Source organism: Pseudonaja textilis, chromosome 2 (assembly GCF_049901715.1).
Source record: "Pseudonaja textilis isolate UNSWEBS1 chromosome 2, rPseTex1.2, whole genome shotgun sequence".
Classification (NCBI taxonomy): domain Eukaryota; kingdom Metazoa; phylum Chordata; class Lepidosauria; order Squamata; family Elapidae; genus Pseudonaja; species Pseudonaja textilis.
This window is the reverse complement of record NC_141991.1, coordinates 190,141,613-190,165,704: the sequence shown is the minus strand read 5'-3', so window position 1 is coordinate 190,165,704 and position 24,092 is coordinate 190,141,613. Positions and strand designations below refer to the sequence as shown.

The following is a 24,092-nucleotide window of genomic DNA, read 5'->3' as shown; positions in this document are numbered from 1 at the left end:
TACTAGGATCATCCTGCCCTTGAAAACCTTGTCACCCTCACATGCAGACAAGTAAAATCTACATTTTTTTCAGTGAGACTTCGGCCCCAGATGATCTGACTGAAGCCATTTTTCTTAGGCCGTTTTATTTTTCTTAGGCATTTTGATAAGTGGTTTTCTGATTATTTTTATGTTCTGGGTTGTTGTTTGCTGAATCCTTCAGGGGCAGATTATACGTACTGTAAATAAATACTCTCAATCCTCCATCACTTAAAAATGTATTGATTTACCATCATATTCTGCTTCTGTGCGTGTGTGTGCGCGTGTGTGTGTGTGTGTGTGTATCTGCCGTATTTTCCAGCCCATTCTCCTGATACATCAGAATCAAAGGAGAGAACTAAATTCTGCTGGGAAAAGCCCCACCCCACCCCGCCTTTTTAATTAAGGAACTAATCTACATAGAGAAACATTGAACATTGGATCATATACCTTGGAACATGCTTTATCTCTTTCACACGGACAGGAAGACAAATATTTTTGTGCTATGTAGTCAATTTGGACCAACTTTTCCTAATTGGAGGCCATATTTCATTGGAGGAGACATCCGTAGGTGAGGCCAGGGAAAGGAAGGAAGCTCAGAGAAGCCCGTATCATAAAACTACTTCAGGAGACTCTTTCCAGTCCCCACAGAGCCATAACCGTATTAACTGTCTTGAAAGAAGGATTCTTGGAAGACAGAAGTGACATAGGAGCCTGCTCAGCCAGACTGGTTTTCCCAAAAAATTCCTAAGGAGGAAAGTATAAGAAAGCTAACAAAACCATTCCTGAAACTTGCTTGGCTGGAATCTTGCTTCCCATCTCTGAGCTGTCATCATTAGCTGTTTTGTGGGGGAAATCCTAGTATTTTTAAAACTGTATACATTGATATAATTGTTATTCTAAATGACTAGTTAGAAATTCCTACAATAATAGAAGAAAATAAATATGTAAAGTGGTTGAAGTCCTTTCAGTTGATTAAATTAGGCATTAAGTCTATTGTAGGATCCACATCATAGGTTTATTTTGTTCTGTTTCAAAAAAGCAAGAAACTATACCATTAATTTTTCATAACTGCACCATAAAAATTCAGTGGCATGAATTAAGCAGGATTCAAAGCTAAATTCAGCCCACAGGCTGCTCTTTCTGCTCTAGATTCTGGAGGAATTTTTCATTACCATAGCAAGTTTTGAATCTTTCTTTTTAACCTACCATTTTTATAGGTACTTGATGCGGGTCTTATAAGCAAACTAATGACTATTATAACTAGAATGGAAACCCAGCATTTCTTTTTTCCTGTCAAAATAGGCAGATTATGACTTGGTTGGGCTGCAATTCTCTGCTGTTTTGTCTCCCAAATGGAATTACTCATATGAGAAAAGCATGGAGGCCCGGTGGCACATTGGTTAGAATGCAATATTGCAGGTGAATTCTGCCCACAACCTGGAGTGTGATCCTGACAGGCTCAAGTTGACTTAGCCTTCCATCCTTCTGAGATTGGTAAAATGAGGACCCAGATTGCTGGGGGCAAAATGCTGACATATATAAGACGCTCAGAGAGTGCTGTAAAGCACTGTGGAGCTGCATATATATGTCAGTGCTATTGCTATTGCTATGGTGTTTTCTTGGCTGCTCGCTTGCTGGTTGTATATGAATGAAAGTTTAATTTTGATTAATGAGTGGTAGTATATTAGAAATAGTTCTTACATGAACCTTCATTCCTATTACAATACAATAATCGTGCTTTTCATTTTGCCTACGAATCACGATGTAAGTAAAATAATTCCCCATGCAAGAGCTGGCCTGACTGAAGTATACAATCTGACTACTTTGCTATAATTTCAAGCATGGTTATAATATTGAAGAATTATGGAGACGTATTTCTAGGCAGAGATTTAAAATCAAGATAATCACCTATTTGATCCATTTTGGAAAAGGAAAAAAGCAAAATTTGCATCAGATCAGCTCTTTCATGGGAAATTATATACTGCATAGTCATATATAAATTCACGGACAACATCAAAAGCACAATTACATTGCAGTAGAGATGAAGGTTCACATAAGAACCAATTCTAATATGCCACCACTCAATCAAAATTAAACATACTAAGAGAATAGAACAGTTATAACTAGTATAAATGCTACAACCTTACACAATTTTTACAGGTAGACCTTGCTTAATAACCAGTAGCTTAGCAACTGTTCATAGTTACTATGGACCTCAAAAAACCTACTTACAAGCTGTCCTCAAAGCTATAGCTGCTGTACACATGGCTGATCGTATGATGCTTGCAGATACTTGGCACCTGGCTCACATTTACGACTGGTTACAATATCCTAAAGTCAAGTGACCATGATTTGCGACTTTACCATTTTCCAACTAAAACAGCAAAATACATTAGATATGTTGGATTTGCTTAACAATCATATTGCTCACTTAACCCCATGTGATTTGCTTAACAACCAGTTAAAATGATCATAAAATCAAGCCTGGTCACATGGTGCCTCAACTTACGACCACAACAATCTCTGACTGAAATTCCATGTCATATTATGAATGTAAGTCGAGGACTATCCATATTTAGAAGTATATCCCATTTAAATGAGACAATTTGCATAAATTCATGTAGAAGTGAACTGAAATTCTCCCATAAAAATATTTAAGCAAATCACTGAACATCCTCCTGAAAAAATACATTTTTATACAAGAAGTATATATAGAAAGGTCCAAAAGTTATTTGTTGTCTGAGTTATATAAACTATAGGACAAAGAAATCATGTATTGTATTACAAACTAGAGTTAGTTATTATATTATCACATTCATGTTAGCCTGTCTTCTCTAAGCAAAGTCTGCAATATCAATGACAACTTAAAAACAGGCTACAATTTTCCAGCTGCTTGTAATACTGGTATATGGAGCCAATACAATTTACTCTTTTTATATGTATTTAGTCATTTTTCTTCAGCCTCATCTAAAGCTACTATAGGATAAATTACAAGATTTTTTTAATAAATTGAAACTGCTGATTCTAAAAATAAGTCCCTGCAGATTCACAACTGTGTCAAGCGGACTATTTATCATGCAGAAGTATATCTAATATAATGGGACTTTAATCACTGAAAGAGCAGTAGAGACAAAATAACCAACTTTAACTACTATCTTAGAAACTTTTTCTAAAATAATGTTCTTATTCCAAAATAATTAAATCTAGAACATTAAAACAGGTTTTTTAATTATTTTATGTAGAAATAAATGCTAATAAGAGATGTAACTGTTACTTAATAAGCAGTTTATTTGAATTACTTTTTATGTATACAAATTGAAACTCTATTAAATAAATTCTGCTCTATCCCCACTCCAAAAAAAAGCAATCCTTTTCATTTAAAAATTTCCCCTAAAAGGATTAGGAAGAGATAAAAATGTACCGTGAGGTTTTAGATTAATAAAATATTCAATTTGGAGTAAAATGCTCTGAGGAGAGAAGAACATAAAGAAAAGAAACACATAAACTTATGTTTTGCTGCTGAAAAATATAGAAGAAGCCATATGCTTTGGATGGCCCTTTTGTGAGCCACTGGAAATCCCAACATAAGAAATAAAAGTAACACCTGTTTAAAGCAGCCATCTGTCCTCACAGGCTGAAGAAAACTAGAATCTTTCCATATAATCCTGATTTCAAACTACAGAGCTAAACCGCACCTGGGAACACTTGTACAAATACTGTTCACAACTCTGTTGCTTAAATGCTACAAACAAAGCCATCTATCAATGACTGTATATGCTGGAAAATATGCATCTTAAATGCAAACATGCAGTTTTCAGTAGGTTTCCCCCATTATGTTTAAACAAGACTAATTGTTCTATTGATAATTGAAACATGCATTTGGGGTTCTTTATATAAGCTTCAATTCCTTTGACATGGAACTTGAATTTTAAAAACGCACACTGACATTTAAATGAAAGTTTGCTTTAGTTCACTGTAGTATCAACATTCACTCACAATCTGTCAACTTAAATGCAGAACAATTTCTTCTAAATTATAATTTTTAAAGTCTTTTGAGGGAAGTGTGCTGTTTTGTTTCATACTAATACAGATTGCTGTAAAAGCTCCTCTCCAATCCTAAATTTATGTTTACATATACTGCTGCAATAGTTTTATTAGCTGGGGATAGAAAAATTAAATTGGAATATGTGGTTTTATTAATGATAATCTTTTTTACATTTTTACAAAGATATCCTGATTCTTCATTTGCTCTAATCCACACATTAACATTGCTGTTCCTGTTCTTTCAAACATATTCAGTGTTGTATTTTTATAATTCTTTAGTACGTAGGGTAGTACTTTTGCATTGACTACATGAAGAGTTTTCTGAAATAGATTCTAATTACTGGCCCTCTTAATATGTAGCTAGAAAAAAAATTAATCAGGGCATCTCATATATTTTAGGCAGGGAGATCTTTATTCATTGTGGCTTTTTTCACTAAACTTCAGCTGCTATGACAATCAGATTTAAAAAATTTGTAAACTGGCACTGCAATCTAGCTGTAAAGTTTAATAGCTTTTAGCAGGCTCAGCTTGCACTTTAAGCACAACATACAAAGTTAAAATTTATTGAAAAGACAAGAATTCAGATTATTTAAAAGATAAAGAATATCACAAATTTCAAATACTTTTGCTTTTGATGCACAGCTTTGGATATATGCAAAATTTGGATATATGCAAAATGAACTGGAAATAACCCATTTTGAACCTGAAGCATCCATCTCAGCTGTTTCAATTAACAAACTATGTAAATACTGTAAAAAGGGCTGAAAGAGTTCCTTTAAAACTCAAAACACAATTGAAAATGGGCATTCTGCCTTAAAAGTGGGATGCTTTGAATTCAAAATTGGTCAGTTTAAAATGTTTTGCAAACCATATGTTTATTTCTCTCATTATCAAAGATATTATCAAGACCATTAGACTGACTACAAAACTAGGGAAAAGGTCAAAATCATTGTCATCAAGATTCTTCAGGGGCAGTAAAGGTATATAGTTTTGTTTTTTAATTTAACAATGAAAACACTAGAACTGAACTGAGGTCAGTTGTCTTTTTTTCAAGACTAAAGGTATATAGTTTTGTTTTTTAATTTAACAATGAAAACACTAGAACTGAACTGAGGTCAGTTGTCTTTTTTTCAAGACTAAAATGTTTAGATTGTTTAGAATTTACATTTCTGATGAAGGGTTTTTTTTTTGTTCATTTTATGTTCAGGTGAAGATATACAAAGCTGAACTCCTCACAGATTATAATAATATTTTTCCCAAATAACTGAACAGAAGAATTCAAATTTTGGAATTTATAATCACAGCAGAAAAAAATGCTCGTAAATAGTTATAGGATTTATAATCTCAAGTTTAATATAAACTGTTGAGACAATGATATTTTGAAATGTAAAGCATATGAATGTTTTAAGGATACAAAAATAAGAAATCTCCTTATATGTTCAAGTATGAATATATTTATACACAACTGAATGGAGCATGCTTTTCTGTGTCCATCAATCTTCCCTAACCTGGTAACCTTTAGATGTGTTGCATTACAAGTTTCAAAATATTTATTTATTTAATGTATTTATTTAAACCATTTATATAGCCACTCATCTCATAAAAGTTACTCTAGGCAGTGCATAAAAAAATATATATAACATAAAATATGCCCAGGTTAAAAACATTTAATTTTCAATCCACACAGACCAAAACAAATTAACCCATCAAATAGGGAGCATGCAGTTCAGAAATTTTAGCTTCAATATATTTAGAAGTGACAGGTTGTATAAGATAGTTCTAGACAAATTAGAGATGTGCATTTAAATACATGCTGGAGAAGAAGAAAATCTTAACAGTGGCCAAATAAAATAAGAGCATGTAAACAATTTAGCAGCATTTCTAAAAATGCCTGTAATACATCGCTAACATCAGGCTACACTGGAATAATATATATTTCCTATCCTATTTAAATACTGTAATATGATAGATTTTTAGGATTAGAGTCTTTAAATTTAAAAAAACCTCTAATTTTAATTACAAAAATAATCAATTTAATTTTTTTTAAATTTATCCTTTTTAGTGCAAAAAATATATTTAAATCTAATCAAAACAGTATCAATACCTACAATCCATAGTTTTGAGAAGCATTGTGGCTCACAAGGTTGGACTGGGCAGGCTCACATTCAAGACTCATCACTGCCATAGGGTGGGATGAGCTCCCATTACAGGTTCCAGGTCCTGCCAACCAGCAGTTTGAAAGCGGGCTATCACAATTAATGGGTATCACTTCAGTGGACAACTTCATGGGGACATGAAAAGAGCCCCCAATTGGCCAACTCACAGGCAACGGTGATATCAATCCTTTTGCTCCAATCCACAAAAAAAAAATAATCCATGGTTTTAATAAGGTGGTGAACCAGATGTATTTAAGAAAAAACTTCATCACGCTTTTTGTAGTTGCATACTCTAATTTGTACACATTTTAAAAATGGGTAGCCTGCGTAGTGTGAGTGTGTAAGAACAGTTAGGTGCAAGTGAGTCATACCCAACTCTTGGCAATTATATTGACAAATGTTTGGCTGATTGATCATTGGTAATATACAAAGTATAGAAACAAATAACATTTTTAAAAGATACCAAAGTAGTTTAAGAAAATAGAAGATATCTCAGAAGAAATATCATAACAACAAACTCAAATTTAACCTGATTAGTCTTTGTCACCAAAGTCCACTCTGCCTACAAATCAATTTCTGCTGTGTACCTCCTTAAAAGCAAGCCAGAATGTATGAAAACAGAATACAGTGGTGTAGTACAATACAGTTTTAAGCATGATACTGATTCCCTTCTATAAAGACAAAACACTACATACCAACATACCATGTCATTCAAAACGTTCTTCAACCCTTAAAAAGCATTCAAATATCCACCACAGGTGGCCCTCGTTTAGCTACCATAATGGGGACCAGCAACTCAGTCATTTAGCAAAGTGGTCATTAAGTAAAAACTGTACTTATGATCTTACTTCAACTTTTTTATTTTTTTCACTTTACAGACTTGAGAAGATTGTAAATGTAAGGTCATAAAGTTACCTTTTCATCAATGTTATAATTGTGAGCAGTCACTAAACAAGGCAGATGCTAAACAAGAACTACCTGTCTAGAGTTCAGTATAGACATACAGCCATTATACCTCAGACAGTGCTGCTAAAGACTGTTGTTCTTTAAGTATACAGATTTTTTTTTGTTTACAATCATGGTCCCTTTCTTAACAGAGAATTCTAAGAATTGAAAAGACATACGGAACTCTACATTAATGCCATCAGGTTTTCCCCTTATATCTGTGCACAATGGTATCTTTAGCTTGCTCCAAGTTTGGAAGATAGGTAAAAGATCCTGGCATAAATTTCAACAAAAATGACAGATGGGAAGATGGGGCTTAGATTTATACCAGGAAAACAGTTCAGTAATGAAAGAAGATACCTAGGAATCCTGAATTTTTTTTCTTCCTTTGTGACATTTAAGAAATGGGTTAAGTATCTTTTGAAAATGATCCAAGCATAATTTAAAGTATCCTTTTATCAACAATAATGCATTGTGAAAAGTAATGCCCTGCTAGAGTTCTTAACATTAGTTCATGCAAAGTAATGTAAAGTAAATGAGGCCTCTTACACACACACACACACACACACACACACACACCCCTTATCCTGTATTCTTACAACTTATATTTTCATTCTTTATTTTCTACAATTTCCACCGATAATTGTAGGTACACAATTCAGAGAATTCTTATAGCCGATGCAAGTAAAAGCAGCATGAGTTTCCCAGGAGTATTTTCCACTTCTATGAAAACATCCAGCTGCAACCTAAACAAGTGGCCATAATGTAGGCAGGAATATGGGAAAAGCCACCACCATTGCTTTTGCCCATTGACAACAAGTATTGTAGAATAATATGTTGAATCAGTGGAGAGAGCCTCTTTTATACATAGGGCCTATATATTTTTCTGGAGTCCTCCATTTAGTGAAGCAAAAACAAAAGCAGCTGTTTCTTTTCCTCTACTACTTAACTGCAACAAGTCACACTCTACTCTAGAGAGCAAGACATAAGGGGTGTTCAGTGTTCTCTTCTGCTCTTCCCTTGAATGGGAATACTGTTGTAAGATTTCATGATCTGACAAGAATGAGAAACCTAAGCTTCTATGCTTATTTATTTAAAACATTTATTTAAGATCACTTCCCATCTTTTGAGCCACAAGTCTTACATCAGCAGTAATTTAGAAAACAATAAAAACAACCCCCTCCCAAAATCCAGAGTTCCAAACCAACAATGCCCAGTGTATTAAAAAAAACCCCAAAGTCATGGCATCGAGCCTCACCCTATCATAATGCTTGAGGGGATAGCCATTCAATAAAACAATTACAATCTTTGGATTGGAAAGTGTAATTGAGGTGCTCCAACCTCCATCGGAACACATTCAATGAAGAGGAGGGAACCACATCTCTGAATCATAGATTCTACTATGAAATCCCTCTTATTGTTAGGGGGGAAAACTTCCTAATAGCCTCAATCTATTATTATTCCATGTCCTGTCTAGAATAGGAGCAAGTCTCTTCTATGAGTTGTACTTTCACATATTGGAAGCGTGCTGTTCTACTGCTAAACATTTTGGAAGACATTTCTATTCTTCTGGCTGACAAATATAATAGTTACTTTAGTCCAAATCCAAGGGGGAAAAGGGTACAGAGTTTGGAAAAAATGCAAAAGAAAGCTGCAAGATTGAACAAAAGAGCAAAATTTAAGGGGCTCAGAAATCCTTCATTATGCTCCAGAATAAGAGACCACACCATTACACTCAGTACAACTTATTTCAGAATAAGCATTCAAGAGCTTTATACTTGCTAAGCCCAATACATTAACCTTCTGAACTTTCCAAAGTTTCTTTTTCCATCTTTTCTCCATCCTAATTCTGTTACATTTTATCCCCTTTCTACACTTTCCTCCTTTTTTCTTTTTCCAGCATTGCTTCCATTTACTTTATTTCCATTCTCTTTTCTCTCTCCCCCTTTTTTACAGTTTCTGCTGGAACAGGTTTGAATGATACATATATTACTTTTTCAATTATTTCACACATAATCACTTTTAATTAAGTATCATTAGTAAGGATACTTTCAATTAATACTTTAAATTTTAGTACTCCTTTTGGAATGTAAGCTCTGATCAATGAACATACACACATGTGCACACAGACAAGTGCACCACATGCATATATTTGATGGGGCGAAAAATATCTCCAGGATTAGTCTCAACTAAAGTTATCAAAGTGGTAGTTGATTAGGCATGGAAGCTGGACATTTGGGGAGTTCTTAGAATATTTTTCTTTTTAATACTTTTTTTGGGATTGAACTTTTTCTATTGTTTTTGAGTTTTAAGTTCAAGGTCCATTTGGAGATGTATAGTAACTCTATATAGTTTTTTCAGCTTTTTTAAAAAATCCCATCGTTTTTCCTTAGTTGTTGGTTTGAAAGGTTTTCTTCTCTTTCTGAGGATCCTAGCCTGAGAAATGCTTCTAGCCCGAATGAAGGCTGAGCTAAAAACTGGGGACACTAAGGAGGAGCTTCAAGTAGGAGTGTCCTCAGAAATCAGCTCAGCCTCTCAAATGACAGGCAGAGCACTTCCCATGCCTGGATGCTCGGAACAGCCCTCAGGAGAAGCATGGGGCTCCCACAGATAGGATACCTAAATTTCAATGTTCTGCATTAAGGATATGTATCCTACTCCATTAAGCCCTTAGCCATCAATTATAAACATGTTTTTTTAAAAAAACAATTGTATGTTATTTATAAGAAAAGAGCAAGAAATCTCCAAATAAGTAAGATCCAGCCATCTACTAAAGGGCATGGCAGCAACCTGAAATTAAGGAGAAACTTCCTAACAGTGAGGGCAATTAATCAGTGGAACAGCTTGTCTTCAGAAGTTGTGGGTGCATCATCATTGTGGGGTTTTAAGAAAGACTGGACAAGTCACTTGTCTAAAATACTATAGGTCTCCTGCTTGAGCAGAGGGCTGGACTACAAAACTCCAAGGTCTCTTCCAGCTCTATTCCGACTGATTGATTGATTGATTGATTGACCTCAAATAAAATGAGCCACTGTATCCACTTGATCTTCATCATAGCAATGAAAAGCAATTGAGTAAACTATTCAAATCTTTTTCATCTTCTCCAGATATGATGGATGCTAGGGGAAATGATGCTGTCTACCACAAATGTAAGTTGTCTGTAGAGTGCTAAATAAAGATACCAGTTGGGTGTTGAAACATGATAAACACAGACTGAGATCCTTGTATAAATATATAATTTGAAAAAGAAAGTATCCAATAAAAAGAATGTTCTTAAATGTGTCCAGGCCTCAGAAGGGAGGTGGGCATGATTGCAGTAGGCTACATTGTACATTACTGGGTGCAGTTTGTAACAGTCTCCAAATAAAACTTTACCCACTCCCTGCATAGATAACAAGAAGGCATTCAACTCTCAGCATAAAGTCACACTAGTAAACAATCTAAATCTCTCTAAAATACATATAAAGTTATCACCATTTATCTAGAAAGGAATTTCCTTCACATATTTAAGTAGGCGTGTGCCTCAGATGAATGATAGATACTTGAGGTAATGATTGAATTTGACTAAAATATTGGAGGGGGCACCTGGGACACAATTGGAGTAAAAAAAAAACAATAATACAAATGAAGGCTTTATCTTTGAAATTAATTCATTCAGAAAATAGTGCCCTGAATTTTTGAGACACATTAAACAGAATGCTAAGCATAATATAGTATATCAGGAATCATAATGAGAAAAAAATCTTATTGATTTGGGGATGTATCTGCCCATCCTTTAGCACACTGAAAATCACAGACAGTATACATTCTTCCTCTGCAGCTCCCCAGTTATGCCTCCCCCAAACTCTGAGACTTCGAATGCAAGGCAAAGGAAAGCCCAATTTGCAAAGGTCCAGTTATGTAACATGAAAATATTACATTAATTAGCATTGGTGGTTTTTAATTTGACATCCCATCTTCCTCCTGTGGTTCAGTGAGATATGTCAACAAAGGAAATATACTTTTATTATATTATTTAATAAGTCAAATAAGAAAAGATATGGAATTCCCATCTCAACAAACTTACTAATTTACCTTCTGAACTACTCAAAGAATCTTTTCTCAATATTTTAGATTATTATCAGAACATAATCTGTTTTCTTCCCTAGGAAATAGCTAATTGTGATACCTTTAAAGTTAGCTTTTCTAGAAAGAAATTTAATATGTACACTAATATTAACCAAAGTAGTCCTGTGAAAGCTTAAAAAGTAATGCTATGGAATCTGTCATTTTAAAATACGAAAGGAAAAAACATAACAAGCTGATTAGTTGATCACTGTTGTGGATCAGAAAAAGGTTCAATATTTGCATTGTAAGTCTGCACCATATCACAATGGTCATACTTTATTACTACACTAAATGACATATTCTGGCTTTGAGTCTATGGGACATTGTAATCTTAGTGATTAGAAACGATACAGCTAGAAAAATACTATTTTTTCTAAGTTTATAAATTACAAATTTTAGTTTAAATTAAGACAACAGGTGAATGCAGCCAACAAAAGGAAGCAGAAAACTGCCATTACTGTAATAAAAATCCAAACAGAAGCAATAATTAATTTATATTCTGTATATAACATAATTTACAATGTACATACCTAATGAAAGAATAATCCATCCATTTCTGTTTTTTACAGTAGTTTTTAGAATGTTATAATATACCGTTCATATATGTGTTTGTGTATAAATGCACATAGGTATACATATATACCGTAATAAGTTCATGAACTAAAATGAAACAATACATGTCTTATTTAGAAAACAGCCCAAAATCTTAATAATCACCTAACCTGCTTTGCAACTGACATCTAAGAAATAATATACCCTGATAAGACTCTTCAGGGGTTGTTCTATCAGATAAATCAATATAATTTTGTTGGCATTGTTAAAAGTAACGTTCTATTCAATACAGATTTCACAACTGTGAAAAAATATTTACAGATAAAACAGTCTCTTTTATAAGTAGTAGTCAAATTAATAGAATGTAATTAGGAAACTTAGGATCTCTTTCAAAAATCACAATATTTTTTTTTTAAAGTGAGCTGCAAGACATTTGGGTTGCATTCTAAATAAAATATGAGCTCCGATGATCAGCATTAGAAATTGAGAAATGTTTCAATACCATGTTAAAAACCTGGAGCAGAGGTGGGTCAGGTGCAAAGTAACTGAGTGTCAACAACTTGTCCCACTGAGGTGTATAAGAAATATTACCTTTTGTCCAGGAAGAGCAAACAATTACCATATGCTCCTGGTACAAACCTACAAGTCATAATTAGCAACTACAGTGATGATTAAGCATTCACATATTCCAATTCACAAGATTTGTAATTCTTTATGATCAATTTGATTTCCATTTCAGCATTTAAGAAAAATAAAAAGACACAAGAGTAATTAATATATATAAAAGCTACAATAATTAAGAAGGTATTTGGATAATTTTTTCCTACCACTTTCTCGTATCTTTTCATTTCATGTACAAAATATCCTTAATAAACATAATTTTCAGACAAGAAGCTTTTACCCCAAGATTAATCTAGGAAGAATCGTAACAAAGTGAAATTATACGCATGCATTAAATTTGAATTAAATCACACCTCATGAATTTCTCAAATATTTCTCTTACGTCTTTCAAATCAACATTGTGTGGTATTGCAGTGTTTAATGAACAAGAGAAAGATCTGCACCACAAAGATAATTGCCTATGAATGATCAAGCTAACGTCAATATTTCGGAAACAACCTGCTCATAATAAAAAGTACTGAAAAGGTTAAAAAGCAAGTAGGGTGAGGATGATCAGAAACACACACAATAAAAAAGAAGAAGAAGAAAAGTTCACAAGCTACCCAATCCCCAGTTGAGTCCAAGGCCCACACACAAGTTTGAAGCCCCTAAATCTTATATATCAAACCCCCAATTTCCAAGTTAAAGCATGGAACTACCCAGAGCATGGACAACCACCTTATTTCCCCCTCATCCATTAACTCCCTAAAAATAAGAATATGAGGCACATTAAAAGGAACAAAAAATACCCCCCCACTCCTCTCCAGACTCCTTATGGGGATCATGGAGCTCCCCCCCACCCACTTCACATCCAATTTCCTTTCCATTCTTAAACCACCCCCACCCCCAGTGCAAACCATATCCACTTTCCCATTTCAACTCCACCAATTCACTACAGCCACTATCAGAGAAGAAAGGAGGGGGACGAGGGGATATATAAAGAAAGCACAAAACAGGCCGGGGGAGGAATCACACACACATACAGTCTCACACATAAGACACATTACAGTTTTCCCCGCTTTGCACCACATTCAGTGATTCAGCTCAATGGAGCAACTGCAGGCCGGTTTCTCGATGGGGGGAGAAAGAAAAAAAAAAGGAAGGTGGGGGGGGGGGTTGCACATTACAATCATATTCACCTGGGCTGTGGAGGGCTGTGGTAGTGGTGATGGTGTTGCTCTTGCTGCTGGAGGTTGTTGTTGTGGGTGATGATGAGGATGGGGGTGAGGCTGGGGGTGAGGAGGAGCAGCAGCAGCAGCAGCAGGAGGAGGTGGTGATGGTGGTGAAGGAGGAAAGGAGCCGTTGTTGTTGATGGGTAACAGTCGCCAGGACTACGGTGACTATGGCGCTTGATTCACAAGGCAACGGTTGCTATAACTCACAAAAGGGAGAGAGCGAACGAGAGAGCGAGAGGAGGAGAGGAGGCGGTGGCCCAACCTCACAGGCCCGGAAGAGGCGGGGCTTTCAGTATGAATGATAAGTCCTCTTCCCCACCCCCCGCCCTCCCGTCGGGCTGAAGAAGGGGATTGGGAGTTGAATCTTACACGGGCGGATGGAGGGGGGGAGCAGCGATAGAGAAAGAGAGAGGGAGAGACAGAAGGGGGGGGTGGAATTAATGTGGGTTTTCTTCAGTACATCTGCGTGTGGAGGAGGTGGAGGAGGAGGAGGAGCGCGTGTGTTCCTGAGGAACAGTTGGACTGCACGCGGCTTGGAGAGCAACGCGCTCGCCCGGCACAGCCGCCTCAGCGCGCGCTGCAATCAACTCCCTTTCAGCGGGAGGACATCCAAGGGGCGGGACTACGGTTCCCGGCTCCGGTGTGGTGGTGTTGGGGCGGGGGCTGGGAAGCCTGCCAATGATTATTCCTTTTTATTATTTCCCGGCGGGGGGAGGGGGGGAAGGCGTGTGAGGAAAAGAAGCGAAGCCGCGCTGGTAATCGAATATCCCGCCTACGGAGAGTGGCTGAGTTGAAAGATGTAATTTGTGGTGAACGTTGGGGGCGGGGGGAGTGAGGAGAGAATCGGTCTTTCTTTGCCCGCTTTCGCACTTTGGGGCCGCTTGGAAGAAGGCGCATGGGGAGAGCGTTCTTCCCTGTTGTCTCTCTCTCTCTCCCCCCCGCCACCTCAATCCCCGCGCTTTTAGGAGCGTTAAAATGGCTCGGGTTGACTAGTGTCGCCGCCGCCGCCATCTTACGCGGGGAAAGTGCGGCAACCAAGAGGCTGGAGGTCTCCTGTGTGGTTCTGAAATGCGGGGGGGATGGGCAGAAGCCAACCCGCCCTTTTCCCGGCCTGAAGAGACCGGCGTTGGGGGAGGAGGCGCTTGAGGGAAGAGGCGGGGCCTCCGCTCTCGCGGCGATGGGGGAGGAGTTACTACTCGGCCCGCCCCTCCCTCTCTCGGCGCCCTCTCTTCCCCTCAGGGTGGATGCCGGGCAAAAATTGCCCCGTGAGGTTCGCAGCGACGCCCCGAGCTTCCGCCGGTGCTAACGAGGCAAAGGCACCAGGATGAGACGGGGGCTCCCTGTTTCTCAGCGACGTCGGTAGCCCAGCTTTGGTTTGCTGGGCCCCCACAATGGGGAGCAGGAGCTGTTCGTTCTTCCTTTCTTTTTGCTCTCTGCCTCCCACCCGTTTTCTTTCTTTTTTTGGTATTTTTCTACGCAGTTATCTCCTGGGGAAAAAAGCCCAGAAAGAGCACAGTACAGAGAGTCCTTGACTTATAACCAGAATTGAGCCCAAAATTTCTGTTATGTGGAGCATTTGTTAAGTGAGTTTTGCCCCATTTCACGTCCTTCCTAGCTGCAGTTGTTAAGTGAATCACTGCTGTTGATAAGTTAGCAACTCAGTTGTTAAGTGAATCTCCCTCCCCCCGACTTCGCTTGGCAAAAGGGGATTCTTTGACCTTGGAACACAGCAGTATGAACCAGCTGCCAAGCATCTGAATTTTGATCACATGATCATGGGGACGCTATCAAGGTTGTGGCTAAAAAATGGTTGTAAGTCACTTTTTTCAGGGTTGTAACTTGGAACAGTCACTAAATGAACTGTTGTAAGTTGAGGACTCCTTGTAGCTTCTGGTATTCGACATTCACCTGCCATCCTGTCTGCCTGTTTTTCAAAGAGAAGGAAAAAAAAAAAAACGTGATCCAGGCAATATAAAAATGTGAGAAAGGATTGCTTTTCAGATGATCTCTTCAGCTTTCCCCGAAAGAAGGGTTCTGGCTTCTAATATAGAAGCCTACTGTCCCTCAAGCTATTTTTAAAAAATCAGTTTTGATGTGAAATCAAAAAAATTAACTACCTCCTATAGCTCAACTTGAATCACAAACACAAATGATGATCCTGTTTTATCCATATTTCTGGATTTGGAGATGGGAATGCTATGAACGGCAAGATGTAGATTGGATGAGGAGAATAAATAAAATAACACAGCCAATATAGTATTGAATCTGTTTTTGTTTTCCCAGGAATATTTACAGTAGAAGTGTGAGGTATGTATGTATAACAATAAAAGTGTTGAACATAAACATTCAAAAAATGAAGTGAATTTTTGCATAGCTGTAGGAGGATCTTCTCTCCTTTGCCTGGCTTGGATGCTGCTGTTTGGACTGGGTTTGCTCTTGTCATCTGACTTAAGAAGACATTAAAAAGAATCTAACAACAATTCTGCATGTTGTCATACTGTGGTGGTGAAATGTTGGGAAGAATTGGCATTGTACTATTTTGTAAAGAAAGGAAGGGGACTTACTAAGTGTTCAAAGACCTGTGGTGTTGCGTTAAGGATGGGGACAAGCTGTTCTTTCTAGGGTATAAGAGGTTTTCAGATCAGCCAAATAAACATTCAGTAGAACATCACAGAGTGTTGCTTTTTGTTGAGAATAGAGAGCTTTGGATGCAAACTGGATCCTTGCTTCATTAATAGCATTTTTAAACAACAGATTTTAGAAATAAATGATTTCTGATGGCACAGTTAGTCCTCAGGACAGAAGAGATGGCTGTCTTACATTTACTTCCACCATTGTCTTCTTTAGTAAACTTAGCTTGACATGTGTTTTATTTTGCTTCTACTCTACCAGGAGCTTGACTCAATGTAAGTAAAATTAATCTCATTCAGAAGGTCTACTCCAAGCCAATAGTACTTTTAAAAATCAGGATGACTCCCTCTCTGTTAATATTCAGGAGGGAATTAATTCCACAGATTCATCAGAGAGTGTTTTACTTGTACTTCTTTACCAATGTTAGTTCTTTCTGACCCACTCCAGGATGGAACCTTACAAAACCCTGCTAGGCATTTTTCTTAATTAGCTTCTTAGTACCCCCTGCTAAAAACTGCAAAGCAAAGGGTCTTAAATTAGTTCCTACCTTTGCTATAATGTCACCAACTTTCTGATACCATCATGCCTTCAAGATAGCCAGGGAAATGAACTGCAGTTCCAATCTTCAGGAAGTTAACTACTGCCACCCTATCAGAGCATAAACTTATATAATATTTATGCTATACACTCGGAAAACTAGTACTACTATGGTCCACAAGGTTGGCAAAATAAGTTGGGGAACAGGTGTATCAGTGTTTATAGGAGTATGAGGCAAAAATCAAAATAATCTCCTGAGAGCCTCAATTAGGTAAGTGGAGGGATATAAATATAATGGTAGCTTTTAGTTTTGTTGTTTTCCATTCTATAATAAAATCCAGTATTGTTCACAATATTAAAGACAGCTTGTCAAGACCTGAGCATCTCGCAACAGGATAAGCTCCCCTTACTTGCCCCAGGCTCTGCTCACCTAGCAATTTGAAAGCATGCAAAAACAAGATAAATAGGTACCACTTCGGTGGGAAGGTAACAGCATTCTGTGCACCTCAGCATATATTTATGCAGTCACATAGTCACGTAAGTATCCTCAGACAACGCTGGCTCCCTCAGCTAAGAAATGGAGATGAGCACCACTCTCTAGAGTTGGGCACAACGGGATGGGAAACTTACTTTTTTATTGTTCACTTGGAAGAGATAAGTGTACTAGAGCACATAGAATCACTTTTATTGAAAATGTGCAGTCTTGGATTTGGCAGGAACAATCTCAAAATTACATTACGCAGCACTTGTCATCATAATTCGATCTCAAACCAATGTGGTGATTGGAAATTAGAAGGGAGCTACTTACAATATTGCATACATAGGTTATGCTATAATACAGTCAAGATGGCAAAAGTGAGATTCTTTAGTTATAACGGGCCAAATCCTGCAGCAGAATGACCTTTTTTTCTACCAAAACTGCATTAATATTGGTCAGCCTGTATTGCATGAAGCTACGTATGCAGAAGTAGCACTTAAATGGAACTGATCTGAACTGCCTAGAAAGATCAGCACCAGCTGCATAGGGACAGCAATCTCCATGGCTCACAGATGTTCCTTTCAGGAAACTCTAATCACTTTTGCAAATATTTTATCTTGTATAAGGATCTATAGACTATTTAAAACATTCTGAAACCTTTATCATTAATTTATTTGTTCCTTTCCAACTGAATTACCGTTGTCTTCATTGTATTTTCTATTGTTTCATTGAAGCATAGCCAATAAGACCTCTTTGCTTTATTAGATCCAGAATTCATCTGACTATGACCTTGAGCTGCCAAAATCGAATTGTACAAAATTAAATGCATACCCTATTTTTATTGAAACAGTCATTTCATGTTTGAATAATGACGATGTATAAAACCAATAACTTATGTTTCACATTGCCAAAAAATTGTCTTATGACATCAGCTCATTTATTCATCTCTCAGAATGTCTACCTTAATTATTGTGTTTTTGCTATTTTAGATGGGAATCTCCACCAACATTACTTGTAGATAGATACTAGAGATTGAACTGGGCATTATTTTTACATGGGTTAACCACAGCCCTTCACCACTTATTTAATACGGAAATAATATATCCATTCCTAATAATGTTCACCAGCCTACACCCCTCCCCCCCAAATATGTGCAGATTTTTAACATAAGACTTTTTTCTTGACATTGTTACTAGGAATTCAACCATATGGCATGGTTTGTCATAGCAAAAACTGCATAATTTTGCAATTTTCTTGGATTAGAAATAATTTTTAGAGAATTTTTAATACTATATTCTTTAGAGAACTTTTAGGTTTGAAAAGAGCATACAAAAATAAAACAAGGTTCTAAATTTAAATGTGAAATCAGTAATGAATTCTTAACAGGGAATTTCAATTAACTTGAAATAAAAGATGTGGTTAATGATTTTATAATTACTTACTAGCTATAGTTAAAACCCAAACATTTCCTTAGGTAAAACAGAGTTAAACTTATGTTTTGTCAAATGAAAGATACTTAATTTAGAGGAAATTTCATAATCTGATTAACATTCAGATGTCACAAGCACAGATTTCTCTGTCTTGCATACAAGTAATTGTAGTCTAAGGCCAAGATTCAAGTTTAACATTAATATTTCCTGAACTTAGTTATGAATTATCAATATTTTCATTGTTTTGAATGTAAGGAATATATAGAAAACCTCTAAATGCAAATAAATGTTATTCTAACATTTTTACAATTAATATGGAATCCTGTAAAGTAGTAATATATCAGCAAAGAGAACATTAAAAATCAGAAATAAAAGATTTACATCAGATCTTGAATTGTAGAACAGACATGGTTCATCACACTAATCATAACACATTTATTGGTTTAATATGATATTTGAACTTAGTCATTGTGATTTGTTTCGCAATATATCTGAATTCTTGCCATCAGCTTTAGAAAAAAATATTGGATTTTATAACATCTATACCCAGTTCACCAATAGTATTTTCTGTATAATTAACTCCAAACCAACAACCATTTTATCCAATAATATCCCATCTACACTAAAGCCTTCCCTTAAAAGCTTGAGAAATGGTGTGGAGAAATAGAGGAGAGCAAGCTTACTAAGAATATGAACTAAATGGCTTCAGAAGGAATAATTTATATGACTTTTTAAAATTAGATCCGTCCAACCTGCATGTATATACACATAAATAAACAAGACATATCTGTTTTGCTTATCATAATCCAGTGAAATTGTTGCTCTTTTAAACATAGTATTTCCTATAAATCATCAGAGACTGAAATATTCTGCTTCTAAAAATGCTACACTGAATTTAAGTCCTATTACAGCCTGCCATGCATAATACAAATCAGTTTTATGTTGATCATGGATTTCATTTTATCTTTCATAGATGTGGCTACATATCAGTGATATATCGCTTCAACATATTTCAGGGGAATATGTTAGAAGAAATAATTTGCAAATTTCTTTAAACAGAATTTATTTCCCATTTAATCCAAACTAATACCTTTGCCACCTTTAAAACAATGGTTCTTATGTCCTTTCTTCATATATCTGGCCTTTTTTTCAGGTTGAGATCTGAATTTTCCCTTTGCTTCCAGTAACCACTGTAAAACATAAGCTGAACCATGAAGTAGATGGGCAAAATGCAAAATGGTGTATTTTAAACTTTACTAAATACCGTTAATTCTCCATATAATGTAACATTTTTGTCATACATTTGTCATATTTACAACAGCGGCAAGGCTCTAGGAACTACAGCTAAATCTGTGGGCTTTAAGTTGTGTCTCATTTTGATACAAGTATGTCCCTTAGTCAAAATTATTAGGATAATCTATACATATGAAAGCTAAGGACCTTTCTGTTATCATACCACTATTTTTGTTGTATTTATTTTTTTAGAGACTGTTAAAGACTTCGTAATTCGAATCGCTTTTTGGAATATTTTTATTTTTAAGGTTATTATTATTAGTAATGATCTAATTTTACTGTATATTTAATCTGAATATGATTGTGTATTTTCTAAAATTTAAGCTGCTCTGGTAATGTTAACACACTAAAGGGAGATGTGTATAACATAAATAATACAAACAAATATAAGTGTGTAATCTGTTCAATTAATAAATCCATGGGCCAGCGCGATTCAGACAATCTACCACTTTTGCTTTGGTAAGAATTGCAAATAATATTGTATTTTGCACTTGGCATTAAGTGTGATTTGCAATTCTTAAAGCAAAATCAGTTACATACTTTGAATTAATACTGTGATAAAAGATATACAAACTATGTGAAGAAAATCTTTTCAGTTAATTAAGAATTTGGTATATTCATAATTTGAGGTTAACATTATCCTATTTCAAACCTCTTTTTAGGATTGTTGGTAGAGAGGTCACTCCCTAGGCCAGGAGCCCTTAAACTTGGCAACTTTAAGAGGAATTCTGGGAGTTGAAATCCACAAGTCTTAAAGTTGCCAAGTTTGGAGACCTCTGCCCTAGGTCTTTCCTTTGTGGATTGCCAAAGAGCTCTTGTATTCAATGTGCTCATGAAAACCCTGGATGAGATATTTGTCAGTTAGGGTTTCATCAGAAAAACAAGAGAAGGACAACAAGTGAAAGATAAGAGGAGCTAGCGCAGTGATGGTGAATCTTTCTGCTTCTTTGAAAAATTCAGAAAATGCCTTACAACTTTGCTGGCATATCACATCACACACTCCTTGGACACTCCCTCCTCACGCACACATCTAGCTTACCCTGAACAGCAGCACTTGGCAGCAGTGCCAAGGTGGGTCTGAAATAGAGGCCCAGATCTTGACTTCAGCCCTAGCACCAGGGTGCCATTCAAAAAGGCCACCTTTGCACTATTATTGCCCAAGGAGGGCAAGCCTTGGGCAATGGGCTCGCCACTGCTCAGCACTCCCCAGAATCTGCCACGTGCCATTTACCTTCAGGCAGTGTTCGCTTTCTGTAGGCAGACCCTGCAGACCACTTGAGGCAGTTTCTGGTCACCCAAGGCCTCCATTGTTGAAGCAGCTTTGCAGAACACTCTTCTGTTAGCAGCCTCTGAAAACAATGTGTCCTGTTTTCACACCATTTTTGGAAACTCTGGAGACTTCATGAGAGCATACCCCATTCTAACGCAGCCTCCGCAATTCATGAGAGAACAGGGCATGTTTTCAGCAACAGCTGTTGAGTGTTGATGAATGCTGGCATGTCACTCAAAATGTCATGGAGTGCCTTTGACATGCTTGTCATGTAAGTTTGCCATCCCAGAGCTAGGGTGTGGCTGCACAGAGGAAGAGAAGGCCCAAAATAAATAATAATTGAAGAAAACATCTGAAAACATTTTAGAATTAAAAATCACATGTATTATTTAGGGCAAAAATGCACAAAGGAGCCATTGTGCCTTCAGAGATCTGCAATAGATGAATTTGTTCCATGCTATTTATGCACTAATGTTGATTTCGGGCTTGACTCACATGTAAGAATTAGTTTATATAAAGGTAAGTCAACTGATAATATTGATACAAGGCTTCCTTATCAAAGTGACAGATATTTATTAGGCTACGGTAACATTTTTAAGAATAGAGTCACGGGTGTATTGAAATGTTTTTTAAAAATCTCATGCTATGCTGTGAAAAAGATTAAATATGTTTGGTTCATTCTTAAATAAAACTTCAATTCTTGGTTACCACAGATTTGAATAATGTAGGTACTGTTTTTAAAAAAGTAATGAATTAGAAATGTTTGGCTGCAGAAGAATTAAGTAACCAGATCAGAGTCACATAATGGTAAATTACATTAAAGGAGAAATCTTCCCATGGGATTGGTGAGGATATACTCTACAAGTTAAACAAAATAGTATTTAGTACTGAGATTAGACTGAAATTAATAACCTAACATTCACAGTTCCGTTAATTGACAATGAAAACTTGTAATTTAATAGGCTACTGATATAATCAGATTTTGGGACCTCATGCTGGAAACACTGTTGGAATATGTTATGCCATGGCAGATATTTAGACCTGATGCATGAATCAAATTAAATTTTCACATTCCATTTATAGCAGTATAAAAAGAACTTCACAAAAAAATCTAAAGTCTGCCATTTGATTTGATAAATACAATATGTATTACTTTTGCAGAATTGGTCACAATTTGAAATGTAATTTTCCTTACCAAAGGACTTTGAACTATTGATTATTCTTCTTCTTCTTCTTCTTCTTCTTCTTCTTCTTCTTCTTCTTCTTCTTCTTCTTCTTCTTCTTCTTCTTCTTCTTCTTCTTCTTCTTCTTCTTCTTCTTCTTCTTCTTCTTCTTCTTCTTCTTCTTCTTCTTCTCCTTCTCCCTCTCCTTCTCCTTCTCCTTCTCCTTCTCCTTCTCCTCCTCCACACTAGCTATTTAATGTGAAATAACACATTTCCACTCAAGAAAATTGATTTGTAATGCTGGAATGCCTATTTGTAGGTATATTATATGATACCACAATTATAGACTATACAGTATATTAAAACATGATATATCATCCTTCACCCATAAAAAATAACACTTTAAAAGATTATGAATTTGAAGACAAGTAGAATTAATGTGAGGGGAAAAGATTATATATAAAATAGTCATTCCAGACAAAAGATTTAACTGAGGTTAATTATTAAACATGTCTGTCATAGCTCGGAAGAAAAATTTTCTGCCAGGAATGTGGTGATACTGCAGCCTAAGATTTAGACAGAAGATCAAAGCTGAATACAAAAAACAATATCAATAAAACATTATAATAAAATTGGAACAGGTGAGCTGAAACAACTTTTTCCCACTTGGTTACCCTTACAGAATTAACACACCATTCCCATCAATCCCAGTCAACATGTCCATCTGGAATAATCATGCGCAACATTTGAAGGTAGGGTGATCACCAGGCATATATCCCCCAAAATAGATTAATGTACCACAAAAAATTAATTGTAAGTACAACTACATTAATTAAATGCAGTGGGGAGTTGAACTAGATCTCCTAAGGCAGCCCCCCCCCACCTTTTGGGCACCAGGGACCGGTTCCCTGGAGAGACGTTTTTCCACGGATCGGAAGGTGTATGGTTTTGCATGCTGTCAGCATCCTGCGGATGGGGCTTCGCTTGTTTGTACGGCCCGGTTTCTGGCATGCTGCAGCCCAGTACTGGTCCACAGACCAAGAGTTGGGCACCCCTGTCCTAAGGAGAAATTCCATTCTTCTCATAGGTGAAGGACGCTAAAGGCAGAAGGTGTTGTTTTCCTATGGTAGTGCTAGTTCTCTGGAAGAATTTTCTAGAGGACATCAAGCAAGCCACCCCCCACCCTTCCCTTACTGGTTTTCAGGAAGATGTTACAAAAGGGAACTATTTCAGAAAGATTTGAACTGAGGTCATGCACAGCATCATTTTCATTTCCTTTTTATAAGCTTTTTTCATATTTTTATTTTGATTCTATTGGGTCTGCGGTTTGGAATTTTAATTATTGTTATTTTATTGGCATTTTTTCGTCATATGGTGAATGTTTTGCCTTTTTACTGTACGGTATTTTATATCATGTAAACTGCTGTTGAATTGTAGTAGGATAAACATACAATTAATAAATATAATAAGTAACTTATCTCTGAGATCGTTTCCAGGCTTGTGATTGCATGATATGCATGAGAGCCAGTCTGGTTAGAAGTTAAAGGTGCTGCCTTAGAAACCGGGTGTCTGTGAGTTCTAGTCTTGGCTTAGGCATGAAAACCAGCTTTCGTCCAGTCACTCACTCTCA

At 36.4% G+C, this 24,092-nt stretch overlaps 1 protein-coding gene across 4 annotated transcripts in view; it reads right to left on the bottom strand.

Annotated features, from left to right (window-relative positions):
- RFX3 (regulatory factor X3) overlaps positions 1–16,929 on the bottom strand; it is a 162,006-nt gene extending 145,077 nt beyond the window's left edge. Inside the window, exon 1 of one of the 4 annotated variants that reach the window (XM_087926685.1) lies at positions 16,839–16,929. The gene's annotated coding sequence lies outside the window, so the exon portion shown is untranslated. Of the gene's footprint in view, positions 1–13,624; positions 13,939–16,838 lie in introns of those variants that run through there. The other 3 variants (XM_026703965.2, XM_087926687.1, XM_087926686.1) reach the window with 3 other exon arrangements.
- Between the last annotated feature and the right edge of the window lie 7,163 nt (positions 16,930–24,092).